Genomic DNA, 19,762 nt, shown 5'->3' on the forward strand with positions numbered 1-19,762 from the left:
CAGAAATACATCATTGAAAATATCAGCAGCGGTGGTTGTCATTCACTGCTCTTACAAGCCTTGCCATTGCTGTGTAATATGAGGAACAAGGGAGAGGTAGGAACAGATGTCAAGGGAGTTGTAATATGCAAGCCTTCAAAAGCAGCAACTGGCAATGTCCTTTTTATTATTGCAAGCACTGCTTTCATCAAGAGTGATAACAGCTCGTCTGCCGTTATCTGTGACAGTCAAATTTAAACATCTTGAAAAGGTACTCCCTCTTCAGCTGCATGTTACATAGAGCCCTACCTCAAGGGTTCTCAAGCCAGTCACATTTCAGGATATCCACAATGAATATGCATGAGATTTGCGTACAATGGAGGTAGTGCATGCACATTCTCTCATGCATATTCAGTGTGGATATTCTAAGACTTGATTGGCTAGGTGTATTTTATCCAAGAAGAGGAACTAGTAAAATTAAAGGACATGAATTGAGGGTTGTGAAAAATTGCTAGAGGATCTTGTCAGAATAAACTAGGCATCAAAATGGCAGATGACATTTAAAGTAATCAAGTGCAAAGTGATGCATGTGGGAAAGACGAACCCGAACTACATGAAGCAGGGTTCCACATTACTGTCACTACCCAGGAAAAAGATCTAGGTGTCATCATTGAGGATACGTTGAAACCCTCAGCTCAATCTGTGGCAACAGCTTAAGAAAACAAATAGAATGTTAGGAATAATCAGGAAAGGAATGGAAAACAAAAGATGAAAATGTTATAATGCCCTTGCATTGCTCTATGGTTCTTCAAATACTGTGTGCAATTCTGGACACAGTATCTCAAAAAATATATAGCAGAATTAGAAAAGGTAAAGAGAAGGGCGACAAAACTAAGAATGGGCTAGGGTTCTTCATCTTGAAGAAAAGGCTCATAGGAGATATGATAGAGGTCTATAAAATACTGAGTAGAGTGGAAAGGCTAGTATCACTTGTTTACTTTTTCCCAAAATATTAAGACTAGGGGGAATGCAATGAAGCTACTAAGTAGCAGATTTGAAACAAACCGGAGAATACATTTCTTTACACAACATGTAATTAAACTCTAGAATTTGTTGCCTGAGAATGGCATGAAATCAATTAGCGTAGCAGGGTTTAAAAAGTTTTGGATAATTTCCTAAAAGAGAAGTCCATAGGCCATTATTGAGGAAATCCACTTCTTATTCCTAGGATAAGCAGCATAAAATGTTTTATTACTCAGGATCTAGCTAAGTACTTGGGAACTGGATTGGCAACTGTTGGAAACAGGATACTAGGCTTCATGCCTTAGACCTCCAGGGGAAGAAAGGGAAGGGGCAGATAGATACACCAGACCACAGGAAGAGGAGAAAAGAAAAAGATGTCAGACCAATGGATGGGGAAGCGGTGGGGGGTGGGGGGAAGAAAAGAGATGCCAGACCAGGGAAATGAAGGAGTAGGGAGGGAAAGAGATGCCAGACCACACAGGGGGAAAAAGGAAAAGGAAGGAGGGGAAAGATGTCAGACTATGGGAAGGGGAGGATAAAGATCCCAGACCATAATAGGTGGAAAGACAGAATACAGATGTCAGATCATAGGAAAGGGAAAGAGAGAGAGGAGATGGTACACAGGGATAGAGGGGAAGGAGAGAGAGGGAGGACATGGTGCACAGGAATGTGAGGGCTGGGGAAGGAGAAAGGGAGAGCGAGGGAGTAGATGGTGCAAATTCTTCTCCCGTATGACTCATCGTGATCACTTCGTTCCAACAGTTCCCTCTGTTTGACAATTATTTTACGATACAACCCACACATGACTATCTATTCAGTAGTTGCACCCACATTATGGAATGCCCTCCATTTAGCCCTGAGACAGGAAACTAACTTCAAATCTAGCTTCAAAACCTCTCTTTAAAGATGCCTATGAGATTTATACCTAAGATTAAATGCATGAGACTCAGACAAAGTCCACTAAAATTAGTTTTGTTCTTGTCATTTCCCTTTCTTTTTATTTTCTGTAATGTATCTCACCCATTTCCCTTTTGTAGCATGTCTCATCAGTAGTATCTTGTAATCTATATTTTAATTTCCCCGTTTTTACTTATTTTAAATTTTGTACTATGTACACCACTTTGGTAATTAAAGCGGTATATCAAGCCTAAATAAGCTTGAAATTTGGATGGGAGGAGTGGGGAAGGGAAGAAAATGGAATAAATTATGTTTATAGATATGGGAATTGGGGAGATGAAAGAGGGAGAAGATGGCTACACATGGATAGATGAGAAAGGAAAATACAAAAAAGTATCCAATGGGACTGCAGTAAAAATAAGTCAAAGAACAAAAGCAAAAACTGCAGTGTATAGGACGCCAAGTCTTTATTAGACAAACAAAAACATAAAATCATAAAACAGTTTGTATCCAAAAGGACATAAGGCTGGACCTGACAGTCCATGTTTCAAAGAAACACTCCTTCCCTCAGGGGTCCTGTGATGTATCAATGCAAGAAAACCTGATGGCTAACAACTGGATAAAAACAGTAAGGGCTCCTTTTACGAAGCAGAGTTAGCGGTTTAACACGCGTAATAGCGCACACTAATTTACCGGCCATGCCAGCCACTGCTGCCTCCTCTTGAGCAGGCGGTAGTTTTTTGGCTAGTGCGGGGGTTAGCACGCACTATAAATGTGCGTGCGATAAAGCCGCTAACACAGCTTCATAAAAGGAGCCCTAAATGGTGGAACGCCCTAGCCCAACCCCAATCCCGCCCTACTCCCAACCCCAATTTCTTCCATTTATTTTTCATGTACACATAATATCTTCATTCATAATGGTAACCATAAAATAAAAAAAATAAAAAAAACAAAAACCAAAGCATACTATACGCATAGAAAGTGTTAATTATCATTTATATTTAGGGGGGTTTCAAAGATGTCAAGGCAGATGACTTTAAAATATGCAATGTCACCTCAGTAACTATAGAAAAATAAACAAATATAGTGCAAAATATAGACAGCAGATATAAATTCTCAAACCTGACACATTTTGATCACTAAATTGAACATAAAATCATTTTTCCTACCTTTGTTTTCTGGTGATTTCATGAGTCTCTGGTTACGTTTCCTTCAGACTGTGCATCCTTTCTTTCTGCACTCAGGCCCAACAATTGTCCCTTCTATTCCCTCCCTCCTTCCTAAGTCCTTAGTGCCCCCCAGTGCCTCCTTCTTATGTCCTTAGTGCCTCCTTCCTGTGTCCTTAATGCTGCCAGTGCCTCCTTCCTGTCTCCTTAGTGCCCCCAGTGCCTCCTTCCTGTGTCCTTAGTGCCTCCAGTGCCTCCTTCCCATGTCCTTAGTGCCCCTGCCTGTGTCCTTAGTGCCCCCAGTGCCTCCTTCCCATGTCCTTAGTGCCCCCAGTGCCTCGTCCTAAATCCCCCTCACTGCCTTCCAGCCTTTGTCCCACCCCCTCCCTCCAAGCCAGCCTGCTTGCCTGCCTAGCCAAAGCCTGCCTGCCTCCCTCTCTGCCATGCCTGCCTCCTTCCTTCCCTTCCTCCAGCACCAGATTCAACCTCCCCAACCCCCCTGGACTGCCACCACCGCTGCCTGCCAACCTCCCTCCTTCCCTTCATCCAGTGCCGATTCAAGCCCCCTTCCGCCTGCTGCCGCTGCACCTTCTTCTTGCCGGCCAGAAGCCTTTTTCCCTACGTCAATTCTGACGTTGGAGAGGAAGTTCCGGGCCAGCCAATTGCTGCCTGGCTGGCCCGGAACTTCCTCTCCAACGACAGAATTGACGTCGGGAAGAAGGCTTCTGGGCAGCAAGAAGAAGGTGCAGCGGTGGCAAGGGGATGGGGGTTTGAATCGGCGCTAGAGGGAAGGGAAACAATCGCCTATCCCGTTGTCCCTGTGCACAGCTTCGGGACGCTGTCCTTGAAAGCGGTGGGTCGGGACTACGGGCGGCCGGTCCAATAACTGGATGGTCCCGTTGAAAACAGGATGTATGGTCACCTTACTCAAACCTCACATGATTTCTCCAACCTCTCCTTACGCTGTCACCATCCAATATAACCCTCATCTCCACATTCTGACACCCTCATCATTCCACTCACTTCCCCTCCCCCTTAACCAATTCATAATTGGCCCACTCAGCCCAATGTTATGTGCACCCAGCTTAGTTCGGGTCCACTTCGTATTTTAAAAGTTGTGCAATGGGTCAATGGTAGCCAGTGTGCAGCTTTTAGCAGAGAAGTCACATAGCAATACTTTTTAAATCCTGTGATTAGTATGATGGCCATATTTTGCAGCAAGTTTTTGCAAAATAATTTGTTCACTTTGATGATTAGATTTATCCTTAGTTGAACAGGCGCCTTATGCTTATCTAAAATTTGTGCTTGCTTGTAAATCACCAGCACTCATTTGCCTCCGTGACATAAGTGCCATTCTTGCAAGCTAAGCACTCAGCTTTCCACTCATCTGCACCTTTCAAGAAATATGAAAATTTTGTCCTCATTTTCTCAGTAAAGTGGCACTTGCATTTTAGCATCTTATTCTTCTCTCCAATGGGTCATATATTATATGATGCTACCCCCCTCTTCTTCTAAATTCCATTCTCTCTATACTGAATGAAGAAACTTATGTTTACAAAATGTATTGTGTTTAATGCAATTTGATTTTCATCTAGAGAAAAAAAAAATTCATTTAGGATTTAATTGGGCCTTAAAATTAAAAACAACCTTTAAAAACATTTTTTAAAAAAACAAAAAAATTGTAATGTTACAACCTTATGTGTGCAAATTGAAAATACCGTATTTTTCGCTCCATAAGAAGCACCTGACCATAAGACGCACCCTAAATTTAGAGGAAAACAAGAAAAAAAAAAAACACAAATATTCTGAACCAAATTCTCCCTGTTAGGCTCTGTATCCAACACTACACTCGTTGTCAAGCTCTGAACCCTTTCCCCCCCTCCCTGCCAGGCTCTTTAGCCTGTCCCCCCCCCCTCTGGTGGTCTAGTGATAGGCCAGGACAGGGCAAAGGGCAGACAGGGCTAGTGGCTGTCAAACAGGGCCCCCCACCCCGAGGCAGGCAGGCAGGCAAGCAGGCCCCAGTACCTTTTTCAAAATTCTGCCGTCCAGCGCTGTATGGCAAGAGTTTTTAGCACTCCTGCCCTTCCCTCCAAGCTGACTCCCGAACTCTCACAGCAGCAATTGAGGGGAGCACTTTTTAAAATCCTGCTGTCCAGTGCAGTACAGCAGGAGCTTTCAGCACACCTGTCCTTCCCTCAGCCAACTCCAAAATTCTCACGGCAACGTCAGAATAGAGCATGAGGCAGGCGCGAGCTTTTCGCATTCCTGCCTGGTCCCGCTCCTCTCCATAAATGACTGCTGCCAGTCCCGCGAGAACTGGCAGCAGCCATTCACGGAGCAGAACAGGACCAGGCAGGAACACGAAAAGCTTGCCCCTGCCTCGTGCTACCCTCAGACGCTGCCGTGAGAGTTTAGGAGTCTGCAGAGAGAAGGGCAGGAGCGCTTAAAGCTCCTGCCATACAGCGCTAGACAGCCAGATTTTTTTTTAAAAGGTACGGGGGTACAGGGGGGTATTCACTCCATAAGACGCACCCTTATTTCTATCCCCTTTTGGGGGGGGTGGAAAAAGTGCATCTTATGAAGCGAAAAATACGGTACTCCTTAATTCTTAGGTTAATATGCATTACACCTATTTAGTGTTCAATATATTTTTAAGAAAAAAGTTAACAAAGCAAATAAATCGACATTGAATGCAGATTCCTAAGGCCCCCTTTTCTCAAGACGCATTTGGGTTTTGTTTTTTTAATCGCCAGCCAGTGATAAAATTTCTGATACTATGAGTGTTGGAGCTTTTACCACAGCGGCTGGCGATTAAAAACCCTAACACTGCTTGAGAACAGGGCCGCCATCAGAAATTTCTGGGCCCCTTACTAAGAAATCCTATTGGGCCCCCCACACACCCCTTTCCCCCCAACCCCCCCCAGCCCCCCTCCTTCTTCCATGGGCCGAATACACACATACTTTTCTCTGTCGCCGCACTTTTTGACCAAAAGATTTGTAAGCCTGCAACCACGTCAAGGTAGACTCTTTCAGCAGGGCCCTAACCTAACCTAAACTAATCTATACCTATCTATTCTAAACTAACATATGTCTAATACTGAACTAATAACAAACTAACAAGCATCTGCATAATAAATAACTAATAAATAATAGTGCTAGTAGCTATAATTCACTTTTGAATGTAAAATCTCAGTTAAGGATTTCTTTTGACCTTTGTAGGCCAGAAGTAGATCACAATTGCACAATATTTTTTGTAACAAGTATTAAATGTGTTTTTATAAATACTGTAAGCTTAATAAATATATCAGAAAAAACTACACATCTGAGTGCATATCTGAACATATACATCTGAGTGCATATCTGAACATACACATCTGACTGTATATGTGAGCGCATATCTAAACATACACATCTGTATGATCCCATCCTCCTCAGCTTGCCTATAGCTGCATCATGCATGTTAAAAATGTACGATATGTTGATATGTGCACCTTCCTTCCCATCCATCCTCCTCAACCTGTCCTTGCACATCCACAGCTGCATGTTAATGATGATGTACATGTTATGATGATAAATAAGTGCATATGAGCACATCATTAACATGCAGCTATGGATGAATATATAATGATGTTATGAGTGTGCACCTCTTCCTTCCCATCCTCCTCAGCATGTCACATACAGCATGTTACATTACACAGACTTTGAGGGGACATAATCGAAACATTCAAGATAATGAAGGGAATAGACTTAGTAGATAAAGATAAGTTGTTCATCCTCTCCAAGGCAGAGAGAACGAGAGGGCACTCTCTAAAGTTAAAAGGGGATATATTCCATACAAACTTAAGAACATAAGAATTGCCACTACTGGGTCAGACCAGTGGTCCATCGCGACCAGCAGTCTGCTCCCGCGGCGGCCCCCAGGTCAAAGACCAGAGCCCTAACTGAGATCAACCCTACCTGCGTACGTTCCGGTTCAGCAGGAACTTGTCCAACCTTGTCTTGAATCCCTGGAGGGTGTTCTCCCCTATAACAACCTCCGGAAGAGCGTTCCAGTTTTCCACCACTCTCTGCGTGAAAATCTTCCTTACATTTTTTTGTACGTTATGCTGATCTTCATTTCCTTTCCATTTGTTCCCAGAATTTTTACCCATAGAGATTAACTTATTCTTCATTTCTGGTGTGTTCTCTCCAGTAGACTAAATTCCCTCTTTGATGTATATGGCAATGCCCCCACCTTTTTGACCCACTCTGTCTCTGCGGTACAGCTTGTATCCCAGCAGCACAGTGTACCAGACGTTTTCCTCATTCCATCATTGTTTCTGTGATGCCGATGTCAAGGTTATCTTTTTGTGCCATAGCTTCTAGTTCACCCATCTTATTTTTTTTTATTTTATTTAAGCATTTATATACCACTTATAGTCTAAGTGGTTTACATTCAGGTACTCAAGCATTTTTCCCTATCTGTCCCAGCAGGCTCACACTTTATCTAATGTACCAGGGGAAATGAAGGATTAAGTGACTTGCCCAGGGTCACAAGGAGCAGTATGGGATCTGAACCCACAACCTGAAGGTGCTGAGTCTGTGGCTCTAACCACTGCACCACATTTTCTTAGGCTCCTTGCATTCGTGTACATACACTTGAGTTTGCGGCCTGTTACTTTCTTGCATTTCCTTCCCTCGTGTCCCTTTTGATCTGTCAGGATTTCTGTCTTGCCTATGATCGTGTGAGTCTTCTCCACTATATTCCTGCATGGTATCCTCTGGGCATACCAGTTCCTGAACCATCGACTCTCTGTCAACAGTCGGCTTTCCCCTTCTTTCTAGTTTAAAAACTTCTCAATTTCTCTCTTGATGTTGCTTGCACGTAGCCTCGTTCCGTCTCCGCTGAGCTGGAGTCCCTCCTTCCTGAATAGTTTGCTCTTACCCCAGAATGTCATCCAGTTGCGCACAAAGTGGAATCCTTTTTTTTAATCATTTCAAGTTATCATTACAGCACAATGATAAGGAAATACTGAACTACAATACAATCAGTACTTGCTGATAATCAAAAGTTAACACAAGGTAATATTACATTTCACATAGTCCACAATAGGAGGAGAAGAGAAAAAGAAGAAAACAAACCCTTGGGGCAGGGATATATAAACTAAAATTAGGAAAAAGCAGTTAAACAACCTTCCATTAGTTTAACACCATACCATCCTGATTCAATCAGGGTGCTTAGAGATACCCTTACCTTCTAAAAAGAAACCTAAATTGGGCAGGTTCAAAGAACACATATTTACTTCCCTGAAGGGAAACAACACATTTACAGGGAAATCTTAACCGAAAAACTACCCCTAATGAAATCACTTTCGCATGATATGATAGAAATTCTTTTCTTCTAGATTGCGTCCATTTTGAGACATCTTCACACCAGCGCCTCATCCACGCGTTGGCTACTTGCAGCTCCATCTGCCTATTCTCATCAGCCCTGGGTACCGGCAGGATCTCTGAGAATGCTACCCTCGGCGTTCTGTTCTTCAACTTCCTTCCTAGCATCCGGAACCGGTCCTTCTCTGCTGTAGTTCCTGTTGCTCACGTTGTTTATCCCCACATGGATCACCACCGCCATATCTTTCTCTTCCATGCTGTCGATGATCCTATTGATGTGGCTCACTATGTCTTCTATCTTGGCTCTCGGCAGGCAGGTCACTAGTAGGAAGTTCTTCTTTACTCAGAGTGGTAAAAAACTGGAACAAAAACCCACCTAAAGTCACCAGATAAGCACTGCAAACACATAAAACAGACCCCCCTCACACTACCCCAGTGATCACCGACCCCCAGCCCCCCCACCCCCATAAAAATATTAATCCCACCTTTAAAATTCAGCCTCCAGACCATCATCACCTGGCCACCTGGCATAGGAAAGCTTAGTCATCCAGCACAGAGGCAGCTTAAGTCATCTCGGGGGTGGGTTAGGGACTCATGGAGAGAAGGACCCATGCCCATAAGCCCCTGTAATCACTGCATTGATACTTAAACATGTGCACTCCCCTATACACCCCAAAAATCCTTTTGTACTGGCATATAAGTGATTCCTGCAGCCATAAGGGCTATTGGGGTGGTAGATAAGTGGGTCTAAGGGGATTCTGGAGGTGGTTTGGGGGATTCACCATTATCTATAAGGGAGCTGTAGTGAAATGAAGACATGGTACCCTTTTTGCGACGTTCACAGCAGTTCCCTGTAAGGTACCCCACTATTTAGGTGGCATATCTGGGTGTTCAGTCCATCACTTTGTAGACCCCTCTCTCGTCCAACAGGGCTTGTTGTACACGTTTTGGACTTGGACGAAAAGTTGGACAGAAATGTGGTATAAAGATGGACGATTTAGCAACTTGGACGATCAGATTGGCAGGATGTATAATTAGACAATTTTCGAAAGTAAAAATATTTTGGACGTATTTTTCGAAAATGTGTCCTAGGCTGTTTTTTTTTTTTTTACTTTGGACGACTTGCGAGTTGGACGTAAACAGACTTACACGTCCATTTCGATTATGCCCCTCCAAGCCTTTAGATGACTTAACATTTTGAAATGACTCTTCCTTCCTCAATTCAATAGGTAAACTGTTCCACAATATTGGAACAAAATAGAAAAATGCACCGTATCTAGTTGAGGCAAGGTGAGCCTTTGAGATATGGGGGGAACAGCTACTCTATTATTCAAGGACCTTAATAAATGCCTAGGTGCATAGAATAGTGCCAGATTAGAAACATATAATGGTTGTAACTCATACAGGCAAAAAGTTTCCAAATTTCCAAGTTTATTTAAAATTTGATAAACCTAATCAAAATTCTAGCCAGTGTACAATATAAAATACATGTAAGTATATAAAATTAACAAATACAGAGGACTCAGGGGACTAGATATGTGACATGACACACAGAAACATATGGAATATGGGAAAGAACTACAATCTTTGAAGGTAAAGAACAAAAAAAGGGGAAAAAAGATCTTCCTGTTGTCCTAAAAAGGACTGTTCCAAATGCATCATTAAATAAAAAAAAGTTTTAATTTTGACTTGAAGTGATTTAAGATCGATTCTTCTCTTAAGTAATCCAGGGTAGAATTCCATAGAGAAGGGGCAGTCACTGAAAATATACTAAGGTGTCATGTTGTATAGGGATTCATATGCCAACACTAGGCCTTTGAAAACGCAGTGTTTGGTTAAGGGCAGTCGGTGGGCCAATATCGGTGCTGGAGAGACTGGGTCATGGGCTTGTAGATTTTTCAGTTGTCTTATTGCTGCATTTTGAACTCAATAGTCGCCTGGTGTATTTTTGTTGTTGTTGTTGCTGCAAGACCATTGAATAGAGCGTTGTAGTAATCCAGGTGAGTTTGAGGTGGGTTACATTTTAGGAGGGTTTTGGTACATAGTAGTAGATACAATGGTGCTCATTTTCAAAGCACATAAACTGACAAAATTCCATTGTAATATAACTTTGTAAGTCTTACGCGTTTTCAAAATGAGCCTCAATTTGGCTATAAACAAGATACAAACAATATGGATACAACAATGAAGATAAATAGTGGCTAGGTACAACGTAGATACAACAAGATAAATACAAAGCAGGTATAACATGGGGGATGCAGTTTGATTGATTTACAGTATTTATTGTATAGTTCAAAGTTTGGTTAGAGTAGGCTCTTAAACATATAGGGGGAAATTCTATAAGCAGCACCTAAATTTAGGTGTCAGAAGGCACCCTGTCAATGGTCAGAAATGGCAGGATTGAAGCACCTACCGACACCTAAATAAAAGGCAGTTAAAATAGCCCCTAGATTCGCAGCTAGGTAGCTGCTTTAGGTCGCAGAATGCCAAAGTAGGCGTGGCCAATGCCCAAAATTGTGTTACACAATCTAAAGCAGCTACTCAGGAGCGAATCACACCCCTTTACATATTTGCATACTAGAACGGATAAAATTATTACGGGCTATGTTTGGAGGGAATGTACCTATGGAATGTTACATAGGGCATATTTTTCACAGGTGCATGCTTTTCATGCAGGCTTAGTTAATTCTCCCAATTGTATTAAATGTGATAAAGCTATCTCAATGCATTGTGGCAATGTCCTCTTATTAAGTCATTCTGGTCTGCCATCCTATTATATTTGGGTTCATTATGAGATAGTTAATTAGCGGAATCTCTAAGGGGGGTGTTATTTGGTAAAGCTGCTGATTGTGGGGTATATGGACAATGGAGATGCATTTTATTTCAAAAGGCAGTATGATTGGTCAGAAATGTATTTTGCAATATTGGTTACAGAAAGTTCCTCCTAGCTTTTGATAATGGAGGAATCTATGCCATCGTTTGTTATTTGAGGTTTGGGAGGTTCGTAGATTTTCTAGATGAACTCGTCTCTTTTTGAAAATTTGGGACCCTTGTATTCAAAATCTTTCATCTAGAGCACAAAGTATGATTATTAGTGTTTTACATTGAAGCTTTGGAAAGATTCATTGCGTCCTAATACCTGGTATTTTGTGTCATCTTCCATTTGGAAGGGGGGGAGGGAACTGGGGGATGTACGAGTAGAACAGAATTGGTTATATGGAAATGTATTACAATGTAATAAATTGAATATAAAATTAAAAGAATGGGGGAGTAGGGAAGGGAATTGGGGAGGTGTAGGGGGGTTGAAATAGGTCATATGGAAATATATTTTGGAGTAATGATAGAAATATGTATAGAAATATCATAATTGTGAATTTAATCGTAATGCGTATCTATTTGTATTATATTATTGCATATTTACTTGTTTCATTCAATAAAATGTTATAAAGTGGAACGGATACAGCACTTTATAGAATTTGCCTACCAAATTGTGTGTGCAAATTTTAATTAGTGCAAATAAATATCAATTATGAGGTATTAATGGCCAGTTGCTTGGTCTTAATAAACAAGTCCATTGTGTGTGCAAATCAGCTGTTTGAACCGATTTGTGCACACAACTTATGACGCCATATACAGAACTTGAGGAGAATGAAGCAATGTTTTTTCCGAGTTGTTTTAAATCTACTAAGTAGTTTTGTTTCATGTACCCTAGCCTTGTTGTAAACATGATTCACATCTACCCATTCTACTCCACTCAGTATTTTATAGACTTCTTATCATATCTCCCCTGAGCCATCTTTTCTCCAAGGTTAAGAGCCCTGAACTCTTTAGCCTTTTTTCATAGAGAAATCCCTACAACATTAAAAATGGAATTGCAAATATTCATAAGGCTGTTCTGACAAAATGAGGGAATCATGAGCAACTTTATTGAAAGACTCATAAGACATGACCCAGAATATAAGGGCTAAGCAAGCATGATAAAAATGTGGGAAAACCAGTAGAATACAACTATATTTTGTCAGCAAGCGTTTTATTGGCTACATTTTGTATTAATTGCAATATCTTCAATTCAGGATGACAGAGAACCAAAAACAGGCATTACAGCCCTATAGATCAGTGTTCTTCTACCTTTTGACACCTATGAACCAGCAGAAATAAAATAATTATTTTGTGGACTGGCACCAGTCAGCGGACCAGCAGTTAAAGAACACTGGGCTAAGGCATGCCCATCGCCACCCAATCTCCGCCCCGACCCTGCCCCCATAATAGTACTAATTGTAACACCATTTTTTCCGTTAATTTTTCATATATACACACACAATATAAATCATATTTGTGGTTAACCACAAAATTAAAATACACAAAAGCACACTGTATGCCTTTAAGTAGTCAGGAAGACCAATAAATCATAGTATGAACAATCCAGAAGTTTGGGTTAAGCCAAACAGACTGAGGAAAGTATCCTTGATATCAACTTGGAACAACAAATCTAATATCAAAAGATGCTTGACTATTTCAGACTGTATAAAGTGCTGTTGAATACAAGATGGAATCTTACAACTTAGTACAGAACCAAAATTCAAAGGATGAATAAGAAATATTTCTACTTCCACCCATCTGGGTAATGAACTTGAAGAATGTTGCTGGAATACCAACCTTGATGAAGGAGAAATGTACAATGATAATTATAAAGATTCACTTCACCATGTATATTAGCACACTGTAATTCATGTCTAGGAATCTTGGGGGATTAATGAGCCAGAGAAAGTGACAACATGGATTCTAAGAGTTTATAGTAAGGATTATCAAGTAAGCAAGGGATCATCATAGACATGTAGTTGATAATATGCAACACCATCTTAATCGTCACATGACATCCACACCTGGCGAGACCATTTTTGTAACATATCAACCGTAGCAAGCACCTGAGCACGATTGATAGCGAGGGTGGGCTCGAAGTCTGAAGAAAATAAGATCTCTAAATATTTAACTCTTGGAGCCCAATGAAAAGAAAATCGGATACAATCACATTTAAGACAATAAAACATTAAAATGTTAAGATTATCTTATATCCTGAAATTTTAGATTATTATTTGCATCACAAAGGGAATTGAATGAGAGATATTGGGAAGATATCACTATATCATCTGCATAAAGTGAGTTTAACTTCCCGCATGCCAATTTTAACATCTTAAATTTCTGAAAAAAGGCAAACAGCAATTGCAAGGTGTTCCAGACCCAGATGAAAAAGGAGTGCAGATAAGGGTCACCCCTGCCTAGTCTCTCTGTGCAAACTAAATACTGGAAACATCTGAAAATTTAGCCATTTAAGCGAGCTAAAGGGTGTGTATAAAGAACTCGAGTCAAAGCAATAAAATAGTCAGCAAAATTAAAGCATCTTAAAGCGTAAAACAGATAAGGCCATTCAACCCTGTTGAAGGCTTTTTCATCATCTAGAAAAATAGCTGCCATAAGATCAGATTTATTTTTAGCTGCTAAAAGTATACGACACAGCAGCCATGTGTTAGAAGTAGACTACCACAATGGGATAAAAACCCTTTGGTCAGGATGAATCTCCTTATAAAGGACTTTAACCAGCCTTGAGGTCAGAATTTTGGTGTAAATTTGTGTTTCCACACTATGGCAATAATTTTTAAGTTTGTAGCAGGTTTCAATCTGGCTTAGGAATCACAATAAGCAATGCCTCAGCAAATATAGAGGAAGTGTTAAGTTATTTCATGTCATCATGGAAAATCCTAAGTAACCTAGGGGGGTCAACAAAGGGGAGAACCTACAGTAAAACTCCACCAGAAAGCCACCACCACCAGGAGATTTATGAGGCTTTATGATTTTAATAATAATAATAACTTTATTCTTATATACTGCCAACAATCTTGCGACTTCTAGGCGGTTTAAGAGCTGCCTCAATCTCCTCTAAAGTAATGGGGCCTTCAATAAGTTTAAGGTCATCTGGAGACGAGGTAGGGCGAGGTAAATCTTGAAAAAAAGGAGTCATCCATCTTAGTCTGAGAAAATACATTCTCACCGGTATACAGTTTGGAATAAAAATAGACAATGAGGTTGCAATTATGAGAAGTGTCTAATACAATTACCCCAGAAGGAGATTCAACACCTGCAATCTTTTTGTTTATGCTGTCTAGATTTCAAGTATGTTGTAAATAACCAGCCCCCTTTGTTTCTTCCAGCATAATACTTAGCGGACCTTTTAAATCATACATACTCTGATTCATATATAAACATTTTCCACACTATCCAATAAATTTCTTACTTCATTATTAGGTAACTTCCAATCTGTAAACCGTATATACTGATAATCTCCACTATATTCTGTTATCACTTGATTCCCTTGATATGTAACTCTCAAAATTGAATCCTCTACCACACCATTTAATGTACACGAATCACTGTTATGTAATTTATCTAGATAATCTTTATTACGCAATTCTTTTGGTAATTCCTATAATTTGTATTCCGCCTTGAACAATATATAATGTATTCGAAATTAATTTTCCTATGAACTGTTTTCCTACCTTCTTCTACTCTATGTTTATAACCTAACTAATTTATTTTTCTCAAGTACTTTAGCAAGAATGTGAGCCTTTGGGACAGTCAGGGAACTCTAAGTACTTTCTCTTCATCTTAATTAATCTTACTTATTGCATTTCTTCTGTTTCTACTGTAAACCGCTTAGAACCTCACGGTACAGCGGTATATAAGAAATAAAATTATTAATTATTATTATTAAATAGAAAAACCACAGATTCCTCAGAACAGATAGTATTGTAACAATATTTAAGCCCTAAGTTATCTGTATAAATCTTAGGAGCACTCATCTTTGTACCTTGTAACTCCAAAGCTTTTATTTGATACTCTAATTGAGAATTCATTTTCAAATCAGATTTGTGTTTCTTAGCAACATAATTCATGATAAAACCTCTGAGGGAAGCTATCATCACATCCCACTGCACAGTAGTATCTGCATCAGTATTAAACTGAAAATATTCTGTCATGAAATGCTCAACCTCAGAGATAAATGAAGCATCTGAAAGAAATGCGATATTGAATCTCCATTTGAAATGCGAATTAAGAGAAAAATCATCCTCAAGGACAATACTAATAGCAGCATGATCACAGACAATATACCATGGGGCTCATAATCAAAACTTACATGTCTAAAAGCCCGCCCATGTTGGCACTTGGATGACCTAAAAGATAAGTTGTCCAAGTGCCGATAATCAAACTGACTTTCTAGACGTGTCACAGACTTATGCCTCTGAATTCATTGTGCGCCTAGAGCTGAAAATGGGCGTATCTGGAGGAGTGGTTAGGACAGGATGGGGACAAGAAGGGGGCTGACCTAGACATAGTAATCCTGCAGAGATAATCAAACGTTTTACTAGAATCCTGGATGAAACTTAAGCATTGCGAGTTAAGATGATGTAAAACCAGGTATAAGTGCCAAAAAGGTATCCAAAGTGGCCAGGTAACCACTGCCGATACAAAAGTAAAGACCACACACACTCCCCAGTGTTCACTGACCCCCTCACAGCCCCACAAAGATCAAAATAAAAAAGTACATACCTGTCTCTACAACATCAGCACCTGGTACAGGAAAGTCTAATAGAGTTGCACCCAGGTGTGTGTGTGGGGGGGGGGAGGGAGGCTAGTGAACCATAGAGAAAAGGACCCAGACCCATAAGCCCCTTAACCACTACATTTATGGTAGTACATGTGCACCCACCAAAACCCTACTCTGCCATATAGGTGCCACCTGCAGCCATAAGAGCTATTGGGGTTGTAAACAGGTAGGTATAGTGGTTTTTCAGGGTGTTTATGGGGGGGGGGGAGTTCTGGTAAAATGTTTATCTGCACCCTTTTTGTGAAGTTACAAGAATGGCCCCTCCAACATCCAAACAAACAGTCTTGTTCTGGGCATTTGGAACTTGGACAAAATTTTGGTCAAAGATATGGTATAAAGACAGACATCCTGGTAGTCTGAACGAACAATAGCCTGGATGTCCAGATAGATGATTTTCACGAAAAAAAAAATTAGATGTATTTTTTTAAAATTGGCATTTTCCCCACTAGCATCATACACCCAAATCAAACTTACACGTATGTTTTGACTATGCCCCTCCATGGATTTTAGTAGGTAATACTTTGTCATCAACGGTGTAGAAAGTAAGAAGTAATCAATATGCAAATAGGAAGCATGAGGGGTTGAAAAACAAGTATAATCACACTCAGTTGGATTCAAACACCTCCATGGATCAATTAACCCAAAATTTTCCATAATAAATTGCAGTTACACAAGTAAGAGGCAAAGATCTTTCTAAATAAGGATCCAACCAAAGATTAAAATCCCAATCGATCAGCAAATGAAACAGAACCCATCACTTCTGGAAGATAAAATATCTCTTTAATAAAATGAGGATCTTCTTTGTTGGGAGCATTTATAGATAGTATACAGTATTCAATCTGCTAGCATTATAAAAAATTGGAGAAAACTCTTCTACCATTAGGATTGGATTTATGGTGTAAAACTGACAGATTGGTTTATGTATTAATATTGCAAAACCATGTTTATAAATTTCAAAGGTTCTTTATGATTCAGGTGTGTTTCCCGAAGTAGCATAAGAGCTGGTTTCAAAGTTCTTAGATAAGGAAGCATTTTCTTTTGTTTGATCAAATTTAAAAACCATTTACATTTAGAGAAACAGTGAAAATCGGCAGACATCTGTTAACATTACAAGTAGCGGAGAATGAAGAAAAACATAGGGTTCCTTTTACTAAGCTGCATTAGCGTTTTTAGCGCATGCAGCATTTTAGCGCGCTAAACCCGCGCTACATGGGTAGAACACCAGGTCAATGCTGGCGTTAGCGTCTAGCGCGCATTATTCCGCATGTTAATACCCTAATACAGATTAGTAAAAGGAACCCATAGTATGGCTGCTATAAACAGAAACAACTCAAAAAATAACCCAGGTACTGTAACTCAACTGGTTTACAAACAAGTTGCAAATCTTAAAGAAAAGAGGACTTGAATGGGATGAATAGCAGACGCGCAAGGGATCCAGGGGGCCCCCGCAGGGTACTGTAGACCAGATAATCACAATTAGCTCTAAACTGAAAAATTTAACACCAAAAGAGTCACAGCTAAAGCCAATCAATAATTTGTCAGGAGCAAAGCAGCGAACTGATGAAAAAAAAATTATTAAGGTGGATGAGACTGTTTGAACCTCCATAAAACATGACCTTGTACATATAGATATGCTTCCAAATCATCAAAGTTTTTAGTGACATTATTCAAAGTGATATGCAAGGTAGAATTAACCATTCTGTGCTTTGGTGGTTCTTCAGCTCAGATCTAATTGCAAGGAACTGTTGCCATTTGAAGGCCTTCAATGTTGCCAAATCAAGGAGAATTAAAATCATATGACCCTGCCACTTAAGTGGCGCTTTAGCTGCAGCAATAGCAGCTAATACTTGTGGGTATTGCAGCAACTTGAGAACCATAGGTCTTGGATATTTGGAATTGCACACGATGGGTCCTCAATTTCCATCAGAGGATCAAAGTGAAGATTTAAAGGTTCTGGTAGAAATTTGATGCAGAACCTAATTGGATCATCAGCCTCAGCCTGTTGTGGGATATCCAGTATGCGAAGATTGCTAATCACAGCAGATGGAACAGTCTATCTCATTTTGTAATCAGGAAATCTTACTATGCAAATCCAAGATGGTGGATTTCACTTCCAGTGCCTGCGTTTATAAATCCAAAGATCCAAAGTTTTGGCAGAGAGTCTGTATTTCCTCCATCTGTAAGTCAACACCAGCTTGAAGGTCTTTAATCACCTGGTGATTATTATGCAACAGCTCCTTAATCTCAACAAATTTGCCTATCATTGTTGAATCCAGTGTTGATCTCAAATGGTCTTTAGCTGCACTCACTTCTGAAGGAGATGGCAGATCTGGTTTTGATCTTTTAGCCAACTGAACTGCTGCAAAAGCTTTCATCAATGCACTGAGTTTTTGATGAAGCCATAGTAGCACTTATGTGAGTATATTATCCATGAATATATTAGACATATAAGCTAGTTTGAGTAGAAAAATAGAAGGCCCTGCGTGAGCTCTCCTGAACATGTCCTCTCACATGCCTTGCTACATAGCACCCCCCCCCCTCCCCAAACTACATGTTATTTTAGCATGGCTTTGTAAATAAGGGTCTATGTAGTTACACCACTAACTACACAAACTCACTGGACAGTATTCAGCCAGTGGCAATCTGCATTTTTTAAAGAACCAACTGCTCATGCTAAAGTAGATCCATATATTCAATGTTGGGCCTTGGATTTTCAGCTCTGACAGAATTTACCATATTTTTTTGGACCATAAGATGTACCCACTTGTAGAGGAAGAAAAATAAAAAATTTTGGTTCAAAATTTCTCTTCTTGGTTTTCCTCCTGTACACATAGGTGCATCTGGTGGTTTGGTGCTGGGAAGCCTGCAGCAGCCTGCAGCCCCCCTCTTCCCCTGGTACCTTTTTACAGTAGCGATGGTACATCACGGTCTGCTGCTTGATGGCTGCCTTTCCCTGCAGAGCAATGCATAACGGAGGAGTGCGACCTTTGCACTTCCTGCCTGGTCCCTCACTGCTCTGTGACTGGCTACAGTCAGTAACTGACTACAGCCAATCACAGAGCGGTATGGGCCAGGCAGGAAGCGCAAAGGTCGCGTTCCTGCATTGTGTGTCGCTCTGCAAAGAGGCAACCGTCCATCAGGAGACCGTAAGGACTGAAGATGGTGAATGATGAAATACGTGTTTTGAGTTCATTTGCACTCAAAAAGCAAGCACATCTATCACATTGACTGGCAATTCTATTCTATCTACTTTTAGTTTCACCGTCATTACAAATACCCATACATAGCTTAAATAACTTTATAAAACTGCAAAACCAACAAAAAAGTAGATTTGAGACTTATTTAATTTCAATTATAATGTGCCGCAAAAAAACATTTGTACCAGAGCTAAAAAGGTTTGAAAGACATTGCTCTAGCCATGCTTGTAATGCCATTCTACACTCACCATACTTTGTTAACTATGTTGCCATCTCTATTGGACAACGGTTGCCTTCCTCTTTTATACCATATAATGTCTAAGAGTGGGGGGGGGGGGGGGGGTCAAGCTTGATGACTGGCAGAGGGCCTGGTGGAGGCGTGAGTGACTAGGAGAGTGAGCAACTGGGAGAGTCCTCCGGGCGTCAGTCTGGGAAAAAGACAACTGAGGGACTGGAAGAGTCCTCAGGGT

General features: G+C 40.5%; 1 protein-coding gene across 3 annotated transcripts in view; it reads right to left on the bottom strand.

The window, feature by feature from the left end:
• Positions 1-19,762, bottom strand: part of FSTL5 (follistatin like 5) — an 865,201-nt gene that overhangs the window by 797,586 nt on the left and 47,853 nt on the right. The window lies entirely within an intron of this gene.

Source organism: Geotrypetes seraphini, chromosome 1 (genome assembly GCF_902459505.1).
Source record: "Geotrypetes seraphini chromosome 1, aGeoSer1.1, whole genome shotgun sequence".
Taxonomy (NCBI): Eukaryota; Metazoa; Chordata; class Amphibia; order Gymnophiona; family Dermophiidae; genus Geotrypetes; species Geotrypetes seraphini.